Below are 15115 nucleotides of genomic sequence, written 5' to 3'. Positions count from 1 at the left end.
CAAATCAGGGGCTTTTGGACCAAGTTGGTGAACCTTCAACCCTTGCAAATCAGTCCCAAAGTGTTGGAATGGAGGATGGAGGTCTTGTGCTATGGATTGTAGTGCAAATGGTCCAAGAAAATGGGTGTTTGGAGCTTGGAATAGTGAACTATGGAGGGAGAAGGGTGTAAGCCTAAGCCAAAAATGTCTAACCCATGTAATGGAAGCCAAGCCTCTCCTTTATAGAGGAGAGGCCTCAAAATATCTCCAAGGACCTCACATATCCTCCATACACGTGTATGGAGGATGGTCCAATTGCTTCACAGCTGGCACAACTATGATGTACTCAGAGATAGCAAAAAGCAGAAAGCAGGCCGGCCAGTTGACGTGGCCGGCCGGCCACTCCCCCTGGTCGGCCGACCAGGGGTCAAAAGGGTCAAAGACAATTACTGGTCGGCCACCCCAGATTGGTGGCCTCCCAGATGAGTGCAACACAACTACAGGGAGAAAAACCAGAAACAGTGACCCAAGAGAGAGAAAAACCAGTTTTTTAGAGGGGTTTAAAAGGGTCAAGAACAATTACTGGTCAACCTACCCATATTGGTGGCCTCCCAGATGAGAACAACACAATGATGTGGTGGGAGGCCAGAAATTGTGGCTCAAAAGCGTAAAAAACCAGCTTTCTGCAAGAAAAACCGGCTTTAGGAGAGAGAAAAAGGGAAAACTAGTTTTTTAGGGGAAAAGGTGGCCTCCCACCATACTACCACCTCCCTAACCATGAAAATAGGGTCCCTACAAAAAATGGACCAAGACGGATGCAAAACGAAGGTTCAGGGGGCCGAAACGCGCGGCCCGGGCCCCCGAAAACTGACTATTAAGCACCGGAGGTGGCGTTCGACCACGAAGTTCTTCTCTTGGGCCACAGCGTTCCTCAAAAGGGAGGAAACAAGGTGTGTGCCAAAAATCGGAGCAAACGGAGGTGGTTAAGCAGTCCCGAACCGAGGCACACGGCCGACGGTTCCGAAAAACTAGAAACCAGGCTCCAAACGAGAACAGTGGCCTACGACCACGAAACGTAGCCTACGACCACTGAGAGATGGTCTACGAGACCTCTCCCTCCCTTCGGGAAGAGAAAATAGAGAAAACGGGACCTGGTTCGCAAATCGAGGCAAAGCACAAAATAGTCCGGAAGTCCGAAGGCAAGGCTCGCAGCCGAGACTCTGAAACCTCAGAATGAGCACAATATGCACCATCACTAAGCGCTCAATCGGTGATATCTGAGTCTTAAGGTTGGTCAAAAATGGGGTGTCTACATTGACAAGGCCGAAGACTTAGACAAACAGGCGAGATAAACAGAGATGTGCCCGCAGGCCGGGGCAAAATGCAACTGATAATGCAAGAAGCCGAAGGTGCCTCATGATCATGCAAATGCAGCAAGCTGTAATGAAGCACATATTCACAATAGATGCAACAGTTTTAAGCAAGAATGCAAAGCAACAACTACATTTCATGCAGTTAAGAATGCGGAGAATTATTCAATTCTCGCCACGTCTCACACGGAGAAAATACAATACCTGTGCGGTTCGTCTGGTCGCACCAGCCTCAAATGTACCGTACATACAATATCGTGCCTGCAAGAGAAAGAAACTCAACAAGCACAACATAGTTAGCAGCATATGTTCAATGTGATGTCGAATGCAGACAAACGTGATGTCGATGGAAAAGTGCATCGCAATGCGAGAAAAAACGCACGTAATAACGCAAGTTAAGCATGAGGGTATGACAATACCCGTGAAAGGTGCACAACAGTGCAAGTGGTGTTCATGAGAATGCAAGTGACACGCATAACAATGCAGAACAAGTGTACACTCGGAGGCAAGTTTGTTATAAAAACAACGAGCAAAGGAATACAAGTTTTTGACGAGGGCGTCTTAATCGCGACCTCCGGTTTGCCTCTCGGAGGGGTCGCAACACATTCAAAAAGGATACACCTTGCTTTTGGCGAGTGACGATGAGACACGCATCGAAAGTCGGACTTGAAGCTCCGGCGGAGCGATTTCGCGATGAAAAGTGCACTTCTCTTGTACTTTTTCAGGTCTCGGGGACTCCAATCATCACCAAAATTTGCAGAGACCTTGGAGGCCACATGGGGAACACCACCGACCAGTTTTAATCCCAGGGGGAGGCCACCGACTAGCTTTTTGCAAAGGGGGTGGTCGGCTTGCCACAAAAGGTGGTCGGCCGACCCCCTAGGCCAAATCCGGGGGCAGTTTGGTCTTTTGCTCTTGTTTCTTTAAATCCACTCGGCCAAACACTTTTTCCTCACAACTCCAGCTCCAAAATTGGTCTCTCTACCTTCATAGAGCATTTTCCCTCTCAGATCTGCGCTCCAAACACGTTTTCCAACGCCCCACGCGAAGTTGTTTCGCTAAATCTTCGGATTTTCTTCACTTTAAACCGATTAGATTTTGATTTTGGTGCCTCTTTCTTTATTTTCGCCACTTGAGGTGAGTTTGTCTCAACATTTGGAAGACTTTCTCGGGAGTTGACTTTTGTTGACTTTTTCATTTCCTGAGAGTTGACTTTTGTTGACTTTTTTCATTTTTTTGGCTCATTTTGCTCATTTTTGCTCATTTTCGAAATGGCCGGTCATTTTCCTTACGGTGGAGGTCCTCCAGGCGCCGGGGATGATCCCGATATTATGGCTCTGCCTCCGAGGATCCGACCATTTATGCCTGAGAGGTACGACCCTTCGACACATTCTTCCTCAGGCAGTTTTTTATCATTTCACTACTTTCGATGATCGAGCACCATTGGATCTTTTATTGCGGGAGCCGGAGTCCCACCTCTCTCATGAGGCACAGGAGGTATGTACTGCACTTTTTTACATTTCCCGCAATACATTTTGCGTTTTTCGTGCATCTCATGCTTTTGCTATACGTGCTTATCTGCTCATTCTAGCACATAGCTTGTTCTGAACGCTTAGCCTATGACACAGTATTCTGTTTGCATTTTGAACACACAGCTCAAACACTTGAATTTTTGAACATGCAGCCCATAACTTGATTGTGAACACACGGCACACACACATGTTGACAGTTGAACACACAGCCCAGTTGAAGGTGAACACGCAGCACACACTTATTGAGAGTAGAACACGCAGCCCAAGTTGAAGGTGAACACGCAGCACACACTTGTTGGAAGGTTGAACACGCAGCCCAAACTTTAAATTTCTGAACACACAGCCAGATTAAAGGTGAACACGCAGCACACACTTGTTGGAAGGTTGAACACGCAGCCCAAACTTTAAATTTCTGAACACACAGCCCAGATTGAAGGTGAACATGCAGCACACACTTGTTGGAAGGTTGAACACGTAGCCCAAACTTTAAATTTCTGAACACACAGCCCAGATTGAAGGTGAACACGTAGCACACACTTGTTGGAAGGTTGAACACGCAGCCCAAACTTTAACTTTCTGAACACACAGCGCAGATTGAAGGTGAACACGCAGCACACACTTGTATTTGCACGCAGCTTATTCACTTCTATTTGCACACAGCTCACAGCATTATATTTGATTTGGTTTGCACACAGCTTAATACATTTCATTTGCACGCAGCTTATTCATTTCATGTATTCATTTCATTTGCACACAGCTTATTCATTTCATGTATTCATTTTAAATATAGGTGACTTCTCGTATCACACGAGGATATGGCTCCATTGCTGCGAGGGATTGGTATGTGGAGCTCCCGGAGGCGGTCCGTGACTGGGTCAACTTGGCAGGGTTCGGGCCCTTCTGTATTAGGATATCTCGCTATCCTGCCAGTAGGGTATTGATGGGGGCCCTGGTAGAGAGATTGTGGGACACCACCAACTCCTTCTATTTCTCGGCCACCGGGGATATGACTATGACCCCGTTTGACTTTGCTGTGCTCACAGGCCTTGATGTAGGAGGCTGGACGATTCCTTATGACGAGGAGATGGGCGAGTGGGAGGCCGCCTGGATTTATCTATTGTGAGCTCGGCCGCCAATTGACAGATCCTCGGGTAGAGTCCGATACACCTGGTTTTCTTCACGTTTCAGGGGGAGAGTGCCCGAGACTCTCGTGGAGGTAGCACAGTACACCCGCGGATTTTTGATGTTCCTCTTCGGGACTACTCTGTTCGCCAATAGAGGGAACACTGTCGAACTCTATCTGTTGAGTGCTTTGGTGGACCTCTCACAGATCAGCCGATACGACTCGGGTGGCGCCGACTTGGCTACTCTTTACTGCTACATGAGCGCGACCTCCCGCGGACGGGGGAATATAGTTGGCGGCTACTGGAGAGCTTGGGAGGTACTTTCTACCCTCTTGACTTACATTTCTGCTTTTCATTATCTGTACACTGCACACACGGCACACTTTATATTCTGCACTTTGTACTTTGCTCTCAGCATTTTACATGTATATTCTGCACTTAGCATTCTGTATTCTGACGGCTATTGCTCTGTTTTCCACAGCTATGGGTCTTCGCCTATTTCCCGACGCTAGCCCTGGAGTTGGAGGTGGAGGTACCCCTCACGACCCCTTATTCACTCGTGTTCGAGGGCCAGTACCGCCGAGACCTCAGGAGTCCCTCCTCTACCTTCGGCAGTATTTCGATACAGTGCGATCGACAAAGGTATTTCAGAATTCTCAATTCTTCACGTTTTCATCTTTGATTCGCCTTGCACATTCCCGATTTCTGATTGGCCTATGCGTTGGTTATCCGCAGATTACGTGGCAGCCCTGGGCGCCTTTAGGTGGAGACATGCGATTTCGGTTTGCTGGAGCATGGGGCGCCACTCGGTATCGGATCCTGCTCGAGGGGCCAGTTGGTAGGGCTTGGTTTCTGGGGGAGCGCTTCATGCGCCAGACGATGGGTTATCCCCGTCAGGATGTCCCCTCAGCACCTCTAGATAACATGTGGATCGCTGATAGGCTCCCTCCTCAGGAGGTCACTAGCACCATGCTAGGCACCGATGTATTACTGCACTTGGAGGAGGGGGAGTATGCGACCTACCGTCACACATACTTGATGCCCTCATTGACAGGTGTTCGTACTCCCGTGAGGAGATCTGCTGATATGTCGTCGTCGAGCCGACCCCGGGCTGCAGGTGCCCCTTCTACTAGCAGGGCTGGCACATCTAGAGGTAGGGATGGACTAGTCCCCCCGATTCCTCTGACTCATCATCATGCTGGGTGGCCAGACATGCCGATCGAGCTGACGGGATGACGATACGGGACTCCCTACTTGATTCCGATAGAGCCTCCCATGCCTGACCACCGATATGTCAGAGATCTTGATTCGCCGCCGGTATGCTTTACAGTTTTGACTTATCATTCAGATACTTGGACATTCATTCCCTCACTGATAGTTTTGCATTTGTATCTGTAGCCTCCCGTTGAGTATATGGATGAGATGCTCGGAATGGTAGCCGCACTCGAGGGCATGGTCCTGCGGAGAGAGGCACAACTGTCCATCATGGGTGTCCAGGTACTCTTTAGTTTTCTTGCATCTATCATACTTTTGATGACATGCTAAACTTGAACATTCTCCTGTATCGATAAGCTGCCTGTGTAGAGCACATCTGACACACACTGCATTCACGTACTGTATCTGCATGCATCCACTTCATGTAGTTTTATTGTATCTGCATCTGATATACACATTTGAGTTGATGTATTCAAATTGTACTCTTTATTTTCAGATGCCTCCGATAGATGCTCAGCCACAGGCCAGGCCATCCAGGCCTTCTCAGGGAGCCGGGCCATCCAGGCCTTCTCGCGGAGCCGGGCCATCTAGGCCTTCTCGAGGAGCCGAGAGAGGGGAGTCGTCTCGCAGAAGCAGAGCACATGTTGTAGAGGAGGAGCCTGGTGAGGACGAGGAAGAGGAAGAGGCTGCATATCCCCAGTCAGAGACATCTGCTGACAGAGAGGGTGGCTCCGGTTCCGATCCTGGTAGTGGAGAGGAGGCTGAGGAGGGTTCCGAGGACGGCAGTCCCGACTCAGACGATGATGATGGTGATGGTGGTACAGAGGCTGTTCCATAGAAGAGGACGAAGAGGGCCTCTTATTCCTGCTCTTGAGAGCATTGATGTAGCTGTTCCCTGCTTTATTTACCTTTTTACTAGTAGTTGTAGCACATTGTAAATTATGCAGTTTTATTTTCTGTAAAACTTGTACCCATGTTATAAAATGTTGTAACAAAGGAAGCATGATGGAATGAAACAACTTTTGTTGAAAAAGTGTTGTATTTTATGTTCTTAGTATCGCATCGGATCATTTTGCACAAAAATGAGGTTGAATGGAATTGCACACTAAAATTTGCCAAGTCAAGTAGCGAACCGACACCATAAACTAAACAGCTTAACTTACTAAGAAATAACAATACCTTAGCAAGTTTACAACTCGATAAGCAAGACACAACAAAGTTGATTAAACAAGGAGTAACAACTCAATCAAACAAAACTCGACAGCTCGACAAAACTTAACAACTCGGTAAACAACATAACTCAACAAACAAAACAACAACTCGATAAGCAAAGCAAAAACTCGATAAACAAGACTTAACAACAACTCGATAAACAAAGTGCATTTCGGACGATCTGGGCGACGAAACGCATCCGAAACTGAGGAAAACTCGCACCTTCAACACTCCCGGTGCATGGAACTGCTAGGAACTTCCTTCTAGAGGCTAGAACAAGACCAAAGCCCCACTTTGCAGCATGGCCGACCACCTTAGGGAGCTGGCCGACCACCTAGTTTGACAGCCACCAATTTTCCGACACGTGTCCCCCGAACAGTGCCTTATCTTCTTTAAAAGTCCTAGCTCCGTGGCCTATTCATTCCATCTCAGTTTTGCACCAAAATGGAGGCGTTTCTCGTCGAAAATCTCGCAGCTTGGATTGCTTCTTTAGATGGCTCGAAAAAGTTGAACTTCTGGGTTTCGGCTTGAATGCACTATTCACACTGAGCCATACTCCGCTGCACCTTCCTTTCCTCCATGCCGCGGCGAGGTTTTGGAACCCGATAACACATGTCTTTAGCTTTAACGGGCAAGAGATGTGTCCTACTTTCGAAGATTTTTAAGCTTTGATGGAATCTGAACGCCACGAAGAGATTTTGCCCCAGTTTCGCTTTGGTTACGCCTAGGTTTTAGGACTGATGTGTGAGCTCACCATTTGTGATGCTCGGTCTCTGATCTGCAATGGGGAACTGGATATCCTCGGCTTGGTTTATCGCTTTTCTGATGCCGGTAACCACAGCGACCATCATTGGCAAGGTTTTCGGCAACACGCCATTTGCTTGTGTATGCTATCTCACTTTTTGCTTGCCCCGGGCTTTAGCAGATCTAGCATTCGTTTGATTGCAGTTGCTCAAGGCTTAAAGGAAGGAAAGAGCTGCATTGTCATGACATTGGCCGAGACGTTGATGGGCTTGGATGCTTTCCATCGCCGGGAGACGACTAGATTCGTGGGGAGTCCAATAATGCTGCAGGTAATGTTTCCCACCCTTTCTCATATATGTATTGCTCACATCACTCGGCCCTCAGGCTCGGTTTTTCTCACAAAACCCTTCTCTTACTTTTCTCTCATCGTACATCTCTCTATTCTTTATTCACTCATTTTTCATCCCTCCCCAGGTATGGTTGATGGACAAATTACAGGTTGTAGACTCTTGCCCAGCCTACTCAGCCTGCGGCTACTTTTTCTGACAACGACTAGTCAATGCCCTTGATGAGGGATGGTGGTTCGACTGGATGTGCAATTTGTCTGCAGATCGCATTGCTTGGCGCTGTCCTTGGCTCAGTCTTTCGGCAATGAGCTATAGCATATCCTGACAGATCGGGATCCAGCTGATTGGTTTGACCCACTGTGTATTCTACTTTCCATTCCGGTTCCAGCGCCAGTTTGGTCATGATCAGACTTGTCCGCCAGAGGGGATAGAGTACCCGGTTGCATTCCCGGTTCGAGGCGCACAGCTTGCCCGATATGCCACAGCATGGAGGACGAGAGAACTCCTGGCCCCCGCTCCCATTTTTAGTTGCACTTTGTTTGACGAGTGCTTGGATTGGCTCAATGAAGAGGCACAGATTGGACCTAGCTTGGCATCAGAAGTTTCGACCAGCTCTGGGAGGGGGCGCGGGAACACCTGACTTATCTATGCCCCGGATTTATTGCTTTATCAGTACTTTCAAGTTTTCTTTATGAATGTAATAAAAAGCAACTTCAATTTGTATGCAAGAATAGGAAGACTCTGTTTTGAAATCAATGAAATTAAAGGTTGTGGGTACTGAAAATTTTTCGCTTTAGTCCAAAAATGGTCTAAGTTGTAAAAAGATTAATTTGAACAAAGTCAACTTTTACTAAAACTTTTCAAAACCATTTTCGATATGGATCAGAACTAGACACGCCTGAGATCTGTCACTGAGATGCACAACCTCGGATCTCTGCAACTGGAAAGTTGCCCCTAGTCTAAAGAGTGCCGTGGCACTGCATGGCAATGGAAAGTTGCCCCTAGCCTGAATAGCACTGCACCGGAGATTACAATCGAGGCTCTTGAATGCTGAATAGACAAAGATGGCCGAGATGATCAAATGGGCAAAGTTGATCGGGGAAAAGTTTGTGATTGAACTTCATGATGAAGTTGCCTACGTATCCCAAAGATGGGAATCAAGCCTTACGTAGTTCAGACTTAGGTTCGCTCGAGTATTTTCACTCTCCTTTTACGCTCTAACTTTTGCCAAGGCCGCCCTTTGCGAGTTTTCAACCTTGCGAGCTCAGTTTTTATATTTTCCAATTTTTTATACTCTAACTTTTGCCTAGGTTGCCCCTTCGGGTTTTCAGCCTAGCGAGTCTCTCAGGGGTAATATTTCTTTAACTTGTCCATGTTGATCGGTTGGGAGAACTCTAGGCCATCTAGGTCCATCAAAACCACAGCTCCACCTGACCAGATAGCTTTGATAATGTAGGGACCAATCCAATTGGGTCTGAACTTGCCCCTAGGGTCGTGGATGGGAGCTTGGTTGTCCTTGAGCACCAAATCTCCTTCCTTTAGATTTCTGGACTTAACTTTCTTGTTGAAAGCCTTGGCAATTCTGTGCTGATAACCTTGAACATGGTACAGTGCTTTCAGTCTTCTCTCATCAAAGAGCATGAGTTCCTCAAACCTGCTCTGCTGCCAATCTACTTCGGCTATTTGACACTCAGCCAATACTCGCAATGACGGAACCTCAATCTCGATAGGTAGAACGGCCTCTATCCCATAAACCAATGAATACGGAGTCGCCCCGGTAGAAGTTCTGATTGACGTCCGGTAGCCCCACAGAGCAAATGGCAGCTTATCTGGCCAATCCCGGTAGGTTTCCACCATCTTCTGTAGTATGTGTTTGATATTCTTGTTGGCGGCCTCAACCGCTCCATTGGTTTGCGGCCGGTATGTGGATGACTTATGAAAAGACACGTTGTATTTTTCCAACAAGTCAATCACTTCCTTCTTGAAGTGGGAACCATTATCTGAAATGACCTCGTTCGGGACCCCGTAGCGGCAGATGATGTTGTTCCTGATGAACTTTGCAATGTGCGACGCCTTCAACACCACATAAGACTAGGCCTCAACCCACTTCGTAAAGTAATCTATCGCGACCAGGATGAACTCATGCCCATTTGACCCCTTCGGAGTGACAGCCCCGATCACATCGATTCTCCACACTGAAAATGGCCATGGTGAAGTCATATTGTACAGCTTCGATGGCGTTCATGCGATTTGCATGAATTTGACATTTGTGGCATCGCCGAACAAAGCCGACACAATCCTCCTCCATGGTGGACCAGTAGTAACCCTGTCTGAGGATCTTTCACGCTAGCATTACCCCGTTCATGTGCGCACCGCATTCCCCTCCATGGATGGCCTCCATTAGGCGCTTTGATTCTTCGACATCGACACATAGCTTATGCATTCTCAGATGACCTCTCTTATACAGCTTGTCCCCACAGATGATGAACTGAACAACCATTCTTCTGATTGTCCTTTTGTCCTTGGCATTTGCCCCTAGTGGATACGTCTCTTTTTCCAAGAAGTTCCAAATGTCGTAATACCAGGGGTTTTTGTCCTGAACCTCATCTATAGCAGCAATCGACTCATAGGCTGGCGCAAATTTCTGGTCAATGATGACTGGACGCATCCGGACCCCAAACGGGATGTCTATCATGGAAGATAGAGTTGCTAAAGAATCTGCGAACCTGTTGTTCTCTCTTAGTAGATGAGCAAAGTTTAGCTTCTCAAACTGAGGAATTAACAAGTCCAAGGTCTGGTGATACATCATCATCTTTTCTTCTTTGACTTTCCAGTCACCTTTTGCTTGAGACATAACAAGGTTTGAGTCCCCGATGACGTCCAACCGTCTTGCCTCTAATTCCAGGGCTGCTTCTAGACTGGCAATGCATGCCTCATATTCTGCTTCGTTGTTCAAGACTTTGAACCGGAGTTTGAAGGCTAGAGGGATACGGGAATTGTCGGGTGCTATTAGCAGCACTCCTATCCCATACCCGTACTGATTTGACGCTCCGTCAAAGTACATCATCCAAAATTCATCGTCGATATGCAAAATGGCTTCATCTGGGAATAAGTATTCAACTGCTTCACCCCCTCCTACCGGATGATCGGCTAAGAATTCTGCTACTGCTCTTTCCTTGACTGACTTGCGCGTCACATACTTCAGGTCGAATTCGGAGAGCAACAGCAACCAACGAGCTAGCCTACCCGTAAGTGCTGGTTTCTCGAAAAGATATTTGATGGGATCGAGCTGTGAAACCAACATTACGGAGTGAGCTAACAGGTAGTGTCGCAGCTTCCTGGTAGCCCATATCAAAGCTAAGCAAGCCTTCTCCAACGGTGTGTAACGAGTCTCATACTCTAGCATCTTCTTGCTCAGATAGTAGATGGCTCTCTCCACTTTGTCCTCCGATTCTTGAGCGAGCATACAGCCCATTGTGGTCTCAGTTACTGAAAGATACAATATCAACGGTTTCTCCGGCTCTGGTGGTGACAACACGGTCGGGTTCTGTAAGTATTCCTTGATTTGTTCAAAAGTAGCTTGGCATCGGCTGTCCCACTGGAATTTCTTGCCTTTTTTCAGGAGACCAAAAAGTGGTTCACAAGTCAAGGTTAATTTTGAGATAAACCATCTTATGAATTGCACTTTACCCAAAAAGCCTTGCACTTCCTTTTCAGTCCTTGGTGGTGGCATTTCTAAGATGGCCTTGATTTTGGAAGGGTCGACTTCGATACCCCTTTGTGTAATCAGAAACCCTAGCATTTTTCCCGCTGTAACACCAAACGTACACTTCTAGGGATTCAGTCGCAAACGAAATTCTCTGATCCTTTGAAAGAACTTTTGCAAGGCGGTGTAGTGGCCCTCTCTTTCTTGGACTTGACAATCATGTCGCCCACGTACACCTCAACCTCTTTGTGGATCATGTCATGCAATATTGTGATCGCGGCCCGTTGATACGTAGCTCTAGCATTCTTTAACCCAAACGGCATCACTATGTAGCAGTAAGTCCCCCACGAGGTGGTGAAAGCAGTCTTTTCCCTATCTTCTGGTGCCATCACTATCTGATTGTATCCTGAGAAGCCATCCATAAATGAAAGCAACGCGTGCCCTGTTGTGAAGTCCACTAACTCATCAATATGCGGCAAGGGAAAGTCGTCCTTTGGACTAGCTCTGTTCAAATCCCTGAAATCCACGAACACCCTGATCCTGCCATCCTTCTTCGGCACCGGAACTATATTGGCCAACCAAGTCGGGTATTCGGATACCAGCAGGAACCTTGCGTCAATTTGTTTGGTGACCTCTTCTTTAATCTTGAGAGCCCAATCCGGGCGGATCCTTCTGAGTTTCTACTTAACGAGTCTAGCCTCGGGGTCAAGAGGGATCTGGTGCTGTACAATCTCAGGATCGATTCCAGGCATGTCTTCGTAGGACCACGCAAAAACATCTTTGAAATCTTTTAATAAAGCGACTAAGCGCTCGTGTTCCTCCGAAGACAACGTGGACCCGATCTAGACCAGCCGCGGGTCCTCCTCAGTACCCACGTTCACAGTAGTGATTTCATCAACTAGCGGTTTAACAAATCTTTCCTGCTCTTGTTCAATTAAGCGTTGCAAAACCGGAAGAATTTCTTCTTCGTCATTTTCATCAAAATTTTGAAAGTCTGAGTTAATGCAATAAATCAAGGGCACAAAAAAGTACTCAGAAACCACAGCTACTTGATTCTCATTAAGCACATACAAATCGTCCGATTCTTCGGTTACAACAAACTCAAAAGAGAAAGAAAAAGACGACCTGGACAAGACTGTGGCATCCGGGTTATCATCCCCAAGATTACCAGACTCAGACTCAGTCGAGCTGGAACCTGATTCTGACTCACAAGACTCGGTGGAATCAGATTCCGGCTCACTACCTAACCCGGTGCTGCTTGACAAAAATCCCTCTTTATGCTGCCAAATGAGAGAGGGTGCGATAGATGCATCCAAAATAGTTACTGGTGGGCCCGCAGCCGTTCCATTCCTGATCATGCATACCGAGAAGTTATCCCCCAAGCACTTCTGTTCGATCGGAGGATCTGAAAGTAGACACGCCAGTGCTACCCCCAGTTCAATTTCAGCGTCCTCAGACTGCACTTTCTTACTCTGCTCAGCCTCAACCAATGGGTTCGTCTACTCTTTGGCAACGTCATCCCCGGATAGTTGCAGGTCAAAGAAGATCTCAAAACCTGGCATGCGCTTCCTTTCCACGTTCAGCCATGGCTCTGGGAAGCCACAAAACGGAAAGTCCTCCCCTTCCTGGACGAAGAGTCCGTTTAGGGTACCCTGAATGGGCCTATGCATTAACTCAAAAGGCTTCCCCGCCTTCTTTGCTCTGGCTCTCCCAACCATCTCTTTACCCTTCCTCACCCAGTCTTCTTTAGTGGGCAGATAACCTAAGCCAAAGGTATGCGGGTTGTGAGGCACTTCGGCCAATGCTGTGACGCCCTTCCGGCTGCTCTTTCCCAATCCCATCCCAGGGATGTGTTGAAGCTTGTTCATGAGGTATACAGATTGAGCACTGACGTACACTCCCTCATTAACAGCCATGATGTTCTGCACAACTCGGGCCTCAGCCAAAGTAAACCCCGATAAGAACACATCCTCCGTGCCATGTTCGATCTCCAAGATTGGTGTAGACACCTCCGGCGGCGGATGGATTGATGAATTTCCAAAAATTATAGCTACCCCCTTCCCGTGAGGGTATTTCAACATCTGGTGCAGAGTGGAAGAGACTGCCTTTACCTGATGCAACCACGGTCGCCCCAAAAGTAGGTTAAAGGTTGCGGAAACGTCCAAGACATGGGAATTGATCTCATGCTATCCTGGACCAACCTGGGTTTGAATTTTGACAGTCCCCATCACCTCCCTGCTTGTGTTATCATATGCCCGAATCACCTGGGCAGTTGGCACGAAGTCCGCGGGCTTCAACCCGATTGCATATGCCGTCCTTGACGGGCACACATTAATAGCGGATCCCGTGTCGACAAGAACCACCAGTACCCATTTGCCTTTACATTCCACAGAGATGTAGAGAGGTTTGTTGTGATTTGCGCCCTCAGACGGTAGTTCTTTGTCAGAAAAGGTCAACGTCGGGGAACCTCCTCCCGGAAAAACCAATCCAACTAGCTGCTCTGGCGTGGTGTCTATAGAGAGCTTAGCCTTGTCCATGGCTGATAAGACAGCTTGCCTGTGTACTCGTGATGCCATAAGTAGTCCCCAGATGGAGATGTCTGCTTGTATCTTTTTTAACTGCCTGAGTACTGCCTCATCTTCGATTTGTTTCTCTTTCTGTCTCTCAGCTTCCTTGTCTTTCCTAGATGCCTCTGGCTGGTCTAGGTGCGGGGGCTTGAAATACCGCCCGCTTCTCGTCATATGATCAACCTCACCGATATACCAGGTATCGTCTGGCTGATTGCTCCCCCAATCCTCGTCTGTGTGGGCAAGACACAAATCATTGTCCTCCCACCACTTTCCGTCGGTAGCCGACAGACACTTGTCCGGCTCCGGTATGATCGTACTTGCAATATCTTCAGCCCGCATGCTCGTAGCATTTTCTGTTCTTGTGCCCACAGCACTTTCGGTCCCCTTATGGGCTTTAGCTTTCCTGATTCTCTCAGAATCCCAAAACCTTTCCTATTCCGACTGCGTCAGTGCAGCTTGTTGTTTAGCTTTCTCTGCATCCACAATGCCCAAGTCTCGAGCAAAATTCTTCATACCGGCGTTCTCCGGCAATGTACCCTGATTTCTGGCCTTTCCGGCCACAATTGATACTCTCGTCTCTACTGGGCCCTGTTCCAACTGAGGTTCTTCGATGACGTTCGGTAGGTCATCAAGCCACCCAGTAGCCTCTGCCGATTCCTCATAATCAAACCAGTTAACTGCTGCGTCCCCTGGATCTTGGTCGTTGAAAAGCTGGAGGTTGGCTAAGTCCTCTTCCCACTACAAGAAAAAATATTTTTGGCGACCACCTATTTTTTTTGGTCGCAAATAGTCCACTTTCTGCGACTAAAATTTAACTTTTGGCGACCACAATTTTTTGATCGCGGAAAATCACCTTTTGGCGACCAAAAAAAAAAGTTAGTCGCGGAAAGTATACTATTAGCGACCAAAGGCTTTTTTGGTCGCGGAAGATCACCTTTTGGCGACCAAAAAAAAAGTTGGTCACGGAAAGTATACCCTTTGGCGACCAAAAAAAAAGTTGGTCACGGAAAGTACACCCTTTGGCGACCAAAAAAAAAAGTTGGTCGCGGAAAGTATACTATTGGCGACCAAAGGCTTTTTTGGTCGCAGAAGATTACCCTTTGGCGACCAAAAAAAAAAGTTGGTCACGGAAAGTATGCTATTGGCGACCAAAGGCTTTTTTGGTCGCGGAAGATCACCTTTTGGTGACTAAAAAAAAAAGTTGGTTGCGGAAAGTATACTATTGGCGACCAGAGGCTTTTTTTGTCGCAGAAGATTACCCTTTGGCGACCAAAAAAAAAAGTTGGTCGCAAAAAGTTATGGCGGGATAATTTTTT

The sequence above is a fragment of the Camellia sinensis genome, chromosome 15 (assembly GCF_055761805.1).
Source record: "Camellia sinensis isolate YWXY chromosome 15, ASM5576180v1, whole genome shotgun sequence".
In the NCBI taxonomy this organism is placed as follows: Eukaryota; Viridiplantae; Streptophyta; class Magnoliopsida; order Ericales; family Theaceae; genus Camellia; species Camellia sinensis.
Note: the sequence above shows the minus strand (reverse complement) of the source record.